Raw genomic sequence first — 10,813 nt, 5'->3', positions numbered from 1 at the left:
CCAAACATTACAGAAAGAAATAATAAACTCACATTTTGTAGTAACGAACGTGACTATCCTCATCTTATACAACTCATAGTTCAACCAGGTCAATATAGTTTAAAAGAATTAGAAGAATATATTAAATCAAATCTTCCATACTTCAACAATGCTTTTAAAAATATTAAATTTACTGAGGACAGAGAAAAATAGAGTTAAAATATTTAGCGAGCAATGTGACATGATCTTAGATACCATTAATACTGTATTAGATTTTAGTGAGAAAAACTTGATTCGTAGCATAGAACATGTTGGAGATAAGATACCAAAGATTCACCCATCCGATACTATAAATGTTTACTGTGATTTAGCAGAAGGTATGATTTTAAAACGTAATGATACAACACATAAAGAAACAGATTTAATTGCGACGTTTGGAACAAATACAGAATTTAGAGAACCAATTATATTGTAGCCTAGAGAAAATATATTTTACCCAATACATCACAACAAATTTAATAATTTCAAAGTTTCAATTGGAGATGAGAATGGTGATTTGATTGATTTTGGTGGAACTCGTATAACTGTTCTAGCTGTAAAATAGATATAAATTTTATATATAATAAATATGGATATCTTTGGTAATCTTAAAAGTAGGATAAGTGATATTAATATTAGTGAAGAGCTCAAACTTCTTATTGATCTAGATAAAGTGTTTACATCAAATAATAGAACATGGGTTGATTTTAAAAAGAAAATACTTTTTAATCTAGCTGATGCTATTGACCAACAAGATGTAGTAACATTTCATCAGCTTGAGCCAATAAATAGTCAATAAGAAAGTGATAGAAACAAAGTTAAGGATGCATTAAAATCATTACAAAACACATACATAAAGATAGATGATATTAACGCTTTTCGGAAAGAATATATGGAAGAAATCCAAAAGACTAATAATAATGTAATTCTTTTGTTTAGTGCAAAGATTCCTATATCAGAGTTCAATAAATACAAAGCAGAAATGTCATTGCAGTTAGAGAATATTCTTAGATAGAATGATATAGATAAATTTGTTACAAAAGAAGATTTTCAAATATCAAACAAAGAAGCAAATATGATCATTATGTAGAAAGAAACTATAAATCTATTATGTCGATTGAGAACTAAGAATGTTAAAGACTCAATCTTTAGAATATTTAATCTATCGAATGGTTATAAGTTCCTCTATAATGGGAAAATAATGCATATGGAATTAACTTTAGATAAATATTATGTACATATATTTTTGAACGATACTGTAGCTGAACCGTTTCCTTTAGACATTAAAAATAGTGATATAATTACTTTTCAAGCAGATAAAAATTCAGCTTTCTAAGAAGGACAATTACTATATGTTATTATTTACGTAGAAAGAGAACTTAAATGATTTTCTATATAATAAATAGGATGTATTAGTAGTATACATACCTAACTTCTAGAGCATTTTCCCTTCCACCCATAACTGCCAAAAATTACAATTCCACCACTAACCATTACTCTTTAACACAGAAGGATAACCCAAAGTGAGATTGCATATGCCTTTATGACATTTAAAATCATAAAAACTTACATCTAAAACTACAACTAAATTATTCTACGCATTTACAAATATAATCATAACCATAATTTTCACATCTACTACAACTTCCAAAGCTACAGAAGTCACTTGTACATTCTTTTTTAGTTTTCGTTCCAATTGATTTATATGTTGTGCAATAATATGGAAAATAGTCTAATTTTATTATGTTCTGTTTAGGCATTTATTATATAAATGAATTGTATATATATTTTATTTTTCTTCTAACTTATAATGTCCCCATGGTAGGATATTGATCCCATCCTTTAAAACACATCTCTTATCATCCACACAACTTAAAGCTAACTTATTTACTTCTATACTGTACAAATCGTGCTTATAACTTCTAATCAAATTCATCTTCTTATAATATTCTCTTTGGCTAATCAAACAGTCTTTATATTAGTTAAATGTAAGTTGTTTATACACGACACTCTTCTTAACACCTTTAGCTTTCTTACAACACTTTTCTTTATCGAACTTACCTTTAAAGTCTTTATCTGCTAAATCTATTTGAGGTGCTTTTATAATGTACATCTTACTTCTTAAGCCCACAAACTCTTCTAAGATTGTACCTATAATTTCTTCCTTCATCTTACCAAGTATTTTCTTATTGATTTGTGGTATCTTATATTTGTTATCTTTAGGGTAGTCACTGGTATCGAAGTAATCAATGTAGTTTTTCATGTCCTCGTACACATCTTCTGTTTGAACATGGTATATATACCTATCAGTATCTGTATAACATACTTCTATTTTGTCTTGATACTTAGGTTTCATCACACTATAATGGAAGTCGTACATTAAATATTTTGACAAATCTAGAATTGACATACCAACATAAATCGGTTTGTTAAATTGCACTTTAATCTTGTTCATGTGAACTGCTACTAAATTTTCCGTAATAACTGTAGTACTCTGATAATTCGGTTTTGCTACAAGCTTCTCGTATTTTTTCTCCTCACTTACAAGTTTATATTAACTCTCTTTCTAATATTCTCCATAGTCTTCCCAAATACTGAATTATTCATGAGCTTATAGAAGTCTTTTTCAAAATTATTTGTTGCTTTCGTTCTCATTTGCGTGTTTAAATCAATATATTTATTTAACCAATCTGATTGTTCGAACTCTATTACCCGATGTATTTTGTTAAGTTTTAATCCAAGTGAAAGACATTGTTTTAGGTTTCGATAGTGAATTACATATTTTTCTTGGTCATATAGGGTTGTTAATAGCTTTGATTGTTTTGAACGAGGCGGACATATGTTTTGAGGAGCTAATGGATAGTCTTTGTGATAGTCATGAAATCTTTAGGATATTCAAGATCAACTTCTAATATATAACCAGTATCAGAATCATCAGGTGCATTTGTGAAATCTATTTCTTCAATCTCATCTTCACTTAACCATCTAAATCCCTTATACGGTAAATATTGACTCATTGCCCACCCATACAAGTTATTGGCATCTAGATACATTAAGTAAGAATCTTCTTTATTCTTATAATAATCTTCCATATACTTATTGTTTGCTTTTACATACCTTTTTAAGCATTGACTAATTCCACCTCTTATACCTTTCTCTACCATTAATACCATATCATAATTCCACAACAATTCCAACTTTATATTTGTCATCTTTAACATTGCATCCCAAGCTAGACCTGGTGCCGTCATATACCAAGCAGGATCAAGATCATAAGCTTTAAGACATGTTTCTCTAAAGTTCTCAAACACATCTGCTAACAATAATACATCTGTTTTCAAATATAAATCATGGTATTGTCCGAGATTCTTAATGTCAAATGTTTTCCATACTTTCTTTGCATGTTCATTATCTTCATCACTTATATGTGTGTTCATAAGCTTGTTGAAGAATGATTCCTTTAATGGTAGTTTTCTTTCTCTAAACCTATCCCAATTGTTAACATAATCATATGGGTAAACACCTTTTCTTATTACAAGCTGAAACTGTTCTTGATTAGGATAAAAGTGTTGGGTATGTATCATTTGCACAGGTTTCAAGTTCGATGACAATTTGTCTAAACTGGAAGCCATAAATCTAAATGAATCTACAAATTTCAATTTAATAGTTCCAACCTTTTTACTGAATGATATGTATCTTTCTTCATTATTAGGTATTAGATCTATTTCTTCTTTATCGCATCTAAGTTCTTTTATAAACAAGTGTGAGTCATATCCTGTCAAGTTATGTATGATCACTGGTACAAACTTTGGTACTTTGACTTTTAAATAGCAGTTATTACATAAAGGTGCTATAAATTTTCCTGTTATATGATCGTGATGCTTAACTTTATGATTTTTTTTAGTATTCTCCTGCTTACAGTAATAACAACATTTAGATTCATTGAACTCTTTTCTCTGACTTTTTGTTAAAGGTAACTCGTTATTTTGTTTGTATATGTTCGATATGTGTTTGGCTTCTTTTGTTAACACCCTTATAAATTTAGTAGCAGCTTTCTTACCTCTATACAAAACAGGATTAGTTTTACTTCCATCGCTCTTTACTACATAATAACAAAATCCAGATGGCTTATGTTGTTGATATTTTCTCGTATATGGCTCGTTATCTGGATAACATTCTTTACAACCCATAACTTTATGTAACAAACATTCAAAATCAGCATAAATCACAAATGGCATTTTCATTGTGTATTGGTAGTTTTTAAATTCAACACATTTACCTTCTTCAGGCATTATTATTTTTACTGGTTCATTTAACGAACAATCTTGTTCATGTTTATTTAAAGCGTCTTGTGAGTAAAAGTATAACAAACATCTATCACATAAATATTTTCGAGCTCTCCATTTAGTTAACTGTGCACATACTAGTCTGCTTAAATCCTTAATCCAACACTAATGTGTTTTAACTTGGTCTTCATTTTGTTCTTTTATATATAATAAATTTATATGATTTTCTTTCTTGTTTGTGTATGATATAGTATAAAAATTGAATAGTCTTTATCATATGCATAGACATTTATAGAAATATTAAGTAATTTTTCAGCTTTTGAAATGTCACTTAGTTTTAAAAGATTATTGATGCCTTTTAATTTTTTTCTAAGTCTATAACAACATGCTTATACTTCGGTGGTCGTTGTGGATCTTTTTCAACAGGATGTAATGCAGAAGCGATTGAATATAAGAAACATCTTTCATCATCATTCTTTACATTAATTACTGCCTTTTTGTTTTGAATTTGTTTATGTAATTCTATGTATGTTGATTCTCTATATGGTGTATATTTGACGATTGCTAGTTGTAAAAAGTTAATGTTTATAAGAGCCCAGCCAGAACATCTAGCTTGGAACTCATCCATTCTTGTTCTTAATCTTTGTTTCATCTTAGTTATTTCTTCTTTTAAATTACTTGATTGATATATTTCTTGGTTTTCAGTGTTAAAATAGAAGTTTTGAGTTTCTTTACCTTTCTTATATGTACAACTTATATAAAGATTAGCTTTCAATGAACTATGTTTACTTAAGAAAATTTGTAATCTGTTTAATATGGCTTTAGATGTTGTAGTAATATATTGTTCAAGTGGATCTTGTGACTTATAATCTGTTGTAAATCTCCATGTTTCTAATCTTGATTCTAATGCAATGTTCTGGCGTTTTACATCGATTGGTATTGATTCAACTTTGATTTTTGGCTCTTCAATTACTTCTTGTTTAAATGGGAATATTTCCCTAATCTGTCTTCTGCTATGTTCATCATCCCCTCTCTTTACATTGTCGTCTTAACTCTATTACGGTAAATCTATTGTAATTACTCATCTTATTTATTATATAGAAAATCTTACCATACTCAATTTTTATCTTCGCCGGATTATTTCAGTTCATTTTTGTACTATTTTTACCTCTATATATCCTAATACAACACATAACATTGTTCACTCCTGCCATTGTCTACATATTACGCGTTGTATTAGAACACGACTTTCATGGGAATAACCCATCAAAGTCACATATACACATATTAAAATTAAATCAATTTTGTAAACTTACTCATCATCATCATCATAATCACCACTAATATAATTATTTTCATCATCACTACTCAAATCAGATGTTTTTTGTTGCATTATTAATAATCCTTTTTCCTTTAACAGTATTTGCTTCTCGAATAGTGCTGCCAAGAGTTTAAGATCATGATGAATTAGTTTAAGTCTATCATGTAATAAATCAAATTCTTTCTTCATATTTATTACATGGAAAACAAACAAAAATGAGATAAATTTAAAGAATAAAAACGAACATGACTAGTGCTAAGGAAATATTATCTTACAAACCTATATTTGATTGTGTATGTAAACATTTAGATATTGATGGTTCTAATGATGAAGACAAAATAAATTTTAGCGTATTCATATGTATGTTAGATCATTTGTTCAAGAAAGCCACTAAAGAAAACAACTCATTTCTCATACAAAACATTCTCTATGCAAACGTTATGGACTTGTCTGATGAAATATTAGGTTCACTGACTGATGAACAATGGTTATTTATAGGTTGTGATGATTATCAGGAGAAATATAACTATGATCACATTACAGATGATTTCATACGCAAATATCAGGAGAAAGTTAATTTGAGCGAAATATGTTTATGGAAAAAGTTACCAGAAGAGTTTATAAGAAAATTAGCTGATAAAGTTGATTGGGAGATTATTTCAGGAAGCCAAGACTTATCAGAAGACTTTATAAGAGAATTTGCAGATAAAGTTGATTGGGGAGAAGTATCGTATAATCAAAACCTATCTGAAGAATTTTTAGTGAGTTTATAGACAAAGTTGATTTTGATGCTATATCTTATGGAAACATACTCTCTGAAGCCTTTATACGAGAACATGCAGCTAAAGTTTCTTGGGGGCACTTATCTGGAACTCAACAATTATCAGAAAACCTTATAAGAGATTACGCTGACAAAGTAGATTGGGAAGCAATTTCAATATTTCAAGATTTAACAGAAGGATTTATTGCAGAGTTAAAAGACAGAGTTCATTGGCATAACATTTCAATATATCAGCACGTCTCTGTAGAGTTTATATATTTATTTAGACATTACGTAGATTGGAGAGATATAATAAGAAAATATCATAATAATCCTGATTTAGGTGATATGTTGAATTTAGCATTCAATGTTACAACAGATGGTTTTGTTTAATGTTTAACTAATTAAATTTTGATTATTATATCATAAAAGTTGTAACCTTTACAAATATCTAAACGCACAACTTATTGTTAATTGTCTCTTATACTTAAAAACAAATCAATAATAAACTCATCATCTTCTTCTCCATGAACATTTTTTAGGTCTACATGGCAACCATGCGAAATTATACAATCATACTTTTCTTTTACTTTATTTAGAAAGTTGATTGAGTTTGGGTCTTTGGTTTTAGATAATACAGTCATATGGGGGTATTTTTCTTGAAGGCATTGTAACCTTGTCTTTATAGTACACTCTTGAGTTCTTCTAATCCAATATCTGTAACTCTCATAGATCCTTACTTGCTCTCTGTTGTCGGTATCATAGTTTTCTAATATCTTTTGTATTTGAGTAGGAGATTTTTAATGATAATAATTTTATGTCCTTTTTGTGGATCTTCTGTATGTTCTGCTGCGATTGTTTTAAGACGATTTATTTCCTTTTCTTGTTTCTCATTGTTTATACGTAACTGATTCATTTGTTGTTCTATTTCTTGTAGTCTTGTTTGAAGCTGATCGTTGTTAGTAAGGTATAGCTGTTGAAAGTCTTTAACGAAGTAATTGATAATGATTTGATAGCATTTAAGATAAAGCTCTGGAGATAACCATCGTGATATATCTAGAATCAATTCTTTACAAACATACGTTCCTCTTATTTCATTCCATATTTCTCCTTTACCACCTGCTACTTTTTTGATAATTTCTATACCCGCTTTAACGGCTCTTGAAATGTATGCTATGAGCTCTTTTGATCCTTTATTTTCTAACCAGTGATCAAATATTTTCCCACCGTCTTGACACAACTTAGTAGCGTTAAAGTATCCTGTACTGTTATCTATAATCAACTTGATATCACCAAAAATACCATACCAATAATTGTCTTTAATCTGTCCATAGCAAATAACGTTTAAACTAAGAGAACTATCCATAGTACTTACATTTATTACATAAAAATGTTAATTTAATCATTTTCAGAGTTTTTAGCCAAACAAATAGATTCTTATCACCATCTGATCATATAAGTATTAACTCTTTCGAAATCACTACACCCTTACATAATGATCTAACACAGAGAGTAACGGTCCGCTAGCCTTTTATGGAATAATAATCGTAAAAGACAACATTTATATTTACACTACAACATTACTTTTATCTATCCCACTATTATGTGAATCATTAAAACCTAGCCATTTAACATATACTTTATCACTTTTCTTTGTCAACACCTTTTCCACCAAGTATTCATCTTTATGTTTTGTCTTTAATAGTTCTGGTTCGTAAAATCTACCTTGCACATACTCTTCTTCTGAATCTTTAATTCTATATATAGGCGGATTATATGGGATAACTTCACTAATAACAAATACTTCTGTTGACCAATTAGGTGTATATCCTTTTTCAAATAACCCTTTCGATTTACTTATACGAACATGATCACCTAATTTGTATATTGGGTTTAACACGCTTATATTCTTTCTTATACACTTTCTCCAATATTATTCGCTCATTCTTCTTATTAACTTCTATAGGCTTTAAACCAATTGTTCTATGCACTTTATTATTAAACTCACTAACCAATGTTGGTAATATCTCTATCCATTTATAACTTCCTTGTGTTGTGGACCTTTTCCACATGTTTTGTTTAAGTGTTCTATTAAATCTTTCAACAACAGAAGCTTTCTTACCACTATAGGTTGAATAATGATTAATCTCATTTTCCTCCATTAACTTTTTAAATTATTTATTGTAAAACTCTTTACGTTGATCAGTTTGTAAGCTACTAGTTTTTCTCATTCTTAATATGGATTCGAATGCTTCTGTAACATTTTTGCCACTCTTATCTTTAACAGGAACAGCAAACGCATATTTTGAAAACACATCTATAATCGTTAGCAGATACTTATAACCTTTATTTTATTTGGAAACACCTTTTAATACTCCAATATCCATTTTAACAAGATCAGCTTGCCAAAGATCATCGATACCTTTTATAACTACACTTAATCTGTCAAAGTTTTTTCTAGATGGTTTGTGAATTTCTTCTATAATGTCTTCTCTTATACCTTTGCCCTCTTCTAGTCAATTTTCCTTTTTAACGAATTGAGTTTTAGTAACACCACATACAGAACAAATACCTTTCTTTAGATATCTTCCATTCTTTGTTTGTTCAATTCTAATGGTATCTTTCTCCATATCTGTCACTTTCTTACACTTAACACAATACATCATCATTATTTATTGTATAGAAAATCAACAAAAAATTTAAAATTTATCATTACCTAAAATTATAAGTCTTTAGGAAAGTTCTCTTTCTATGTACATTACAACAAACAATAATTGTCCTTCTTCCATAGCTGAACTTTTATTTGGTTTAATCGTTATTATATCATTCTTCTTAAAACCAAAAGGTATATTTTCAATCCAAGTATCGCCTAAATATATGACTAAAAGTATTTATCCAAGCTTAGTTCCATGTGCATTATTTTCCCATTATAAAGAAATGTGTAACCATTAGAAAGATTAAATATTTTAAAGATTGGCTTTTTAACATTCTTAGTTCTCAATCGATATAAAAAGGGTATAGTATCTTTCTGCATAATCAAGTTAGTAGTATCCATCCTAACTTTTTAAAAATCTTCTTTCTTGAAGTATGTTTCTTGTAACGTTTGTAATGCATCTTCAAATCTTTTCCTATCGTTCTCTAATTGAGCTTCTACTGATCTAAGTTGACTTACGCTAACAATATCATTTAAATTCTTCAACAATTTTAATGTTTCTTCACTACTATCAACATTATCTTTTCTATCCAAATACCAAATATATCCATTACCAAATATATCCATACTCATTTATTATACAGAAAATGCCCATCCTAATTTTCAAAACATCTCGCTTTAGGTTTTTTGGAGCTTGTTAAGAATGAGTAGAGACCAGGCTCGTTAATGAAAATTGTATGAGGTTGTATGTTTGAAAGGGGTCCAGTGCTGGTGGACCCCAACTCTTCTTCCGTATACAAAAATTTAGGTATTAACATTTTCCATAAACCAGTAACATTACATGCGTTCTTTTTATCTTTTAAGTCTATCTTACTAACATCTCGAAAATACCAACAAAAATTAAATCTAACTAGTGGATCTAGTTCATCCTCATGCTTCTCAAAATAATCTAAATATCAATTGTGTATAGCTTCCATATTTATCTTAAAACAAAACTTTTATGGATAAAAGCCATAAAAGTACTTAAATTTAATAATATTTAATCATTTTAATCATATACATAACTTCACTAAAAGAATACCCTTGATTTAGAAGATTTAAAACCTTAAACAAAGATGACCACATATAACTGAATTAAAGTCTTGTATTCGTTCATCATTGTAAAATAAGTTTTTGATACCAAGATATTGCACTAGCTGCTTAGGAGGAACACCACCATAAGAATCGAACACGTACTTTATGTTATTATCTTTCCAATAGCATATCCAATGAGTACCAATGTTTTCTGATTTATCGAAGTTAACTACACCCCACTCATGTACATAGGGTTTTTGTGGAAGTTCATCACTCATAAATACACCTCTAAATCGTTTTATCTTTAATTCTTTAGCCAACCTCTCTATATCGAAGTTTGTCAATGGTTTTAGTTTTTTGACTTCTTTGGTTTACCTGCTCCCTGCTTTTCTTCCATAGCCATATTGTGTCTCTTTCGTTCTTCAAGTTCTTATTTATTCTTCTTAGCATCCAGTACAGTTGTAGTAATCGCTGCTGCACCACCTGCTAATGAGCCAACTGCTTCTAAAGCTGCTATAATGGCCGGAATTGTAAAGATAAAACCACCCAAATGCTCTTTCTTAATCTTTTTCATTTGTGTAGTAGTTAAAGTTAAATCCATTCCTTTACCTTCTTTAATTTTCTTAGATTTATCACTAAGTTGTTTCTTTGTTAATACATGATGGATATTTAAATCCTTTAGTTCGTTGTAAGGAACGCTA

The sequence above is a fragment of the Thermobia domestica genome, chromosome 4 (assembly GCF_964235325.1).
Source record: "Thermobia domestica chromosome 4, izTheDome1.hap1.1, whole genome shotgun sequence".
In the NCBI taxonomy this organism is placed as follows: Eukaryota; Metazoa; Arthropoda; class Insecta; order Zygentoma; family Lepismatidae; genus Thermobia; species Thermobia domestica.
This window is presented reverse-complemented; position numbering follows the sequence as displayed.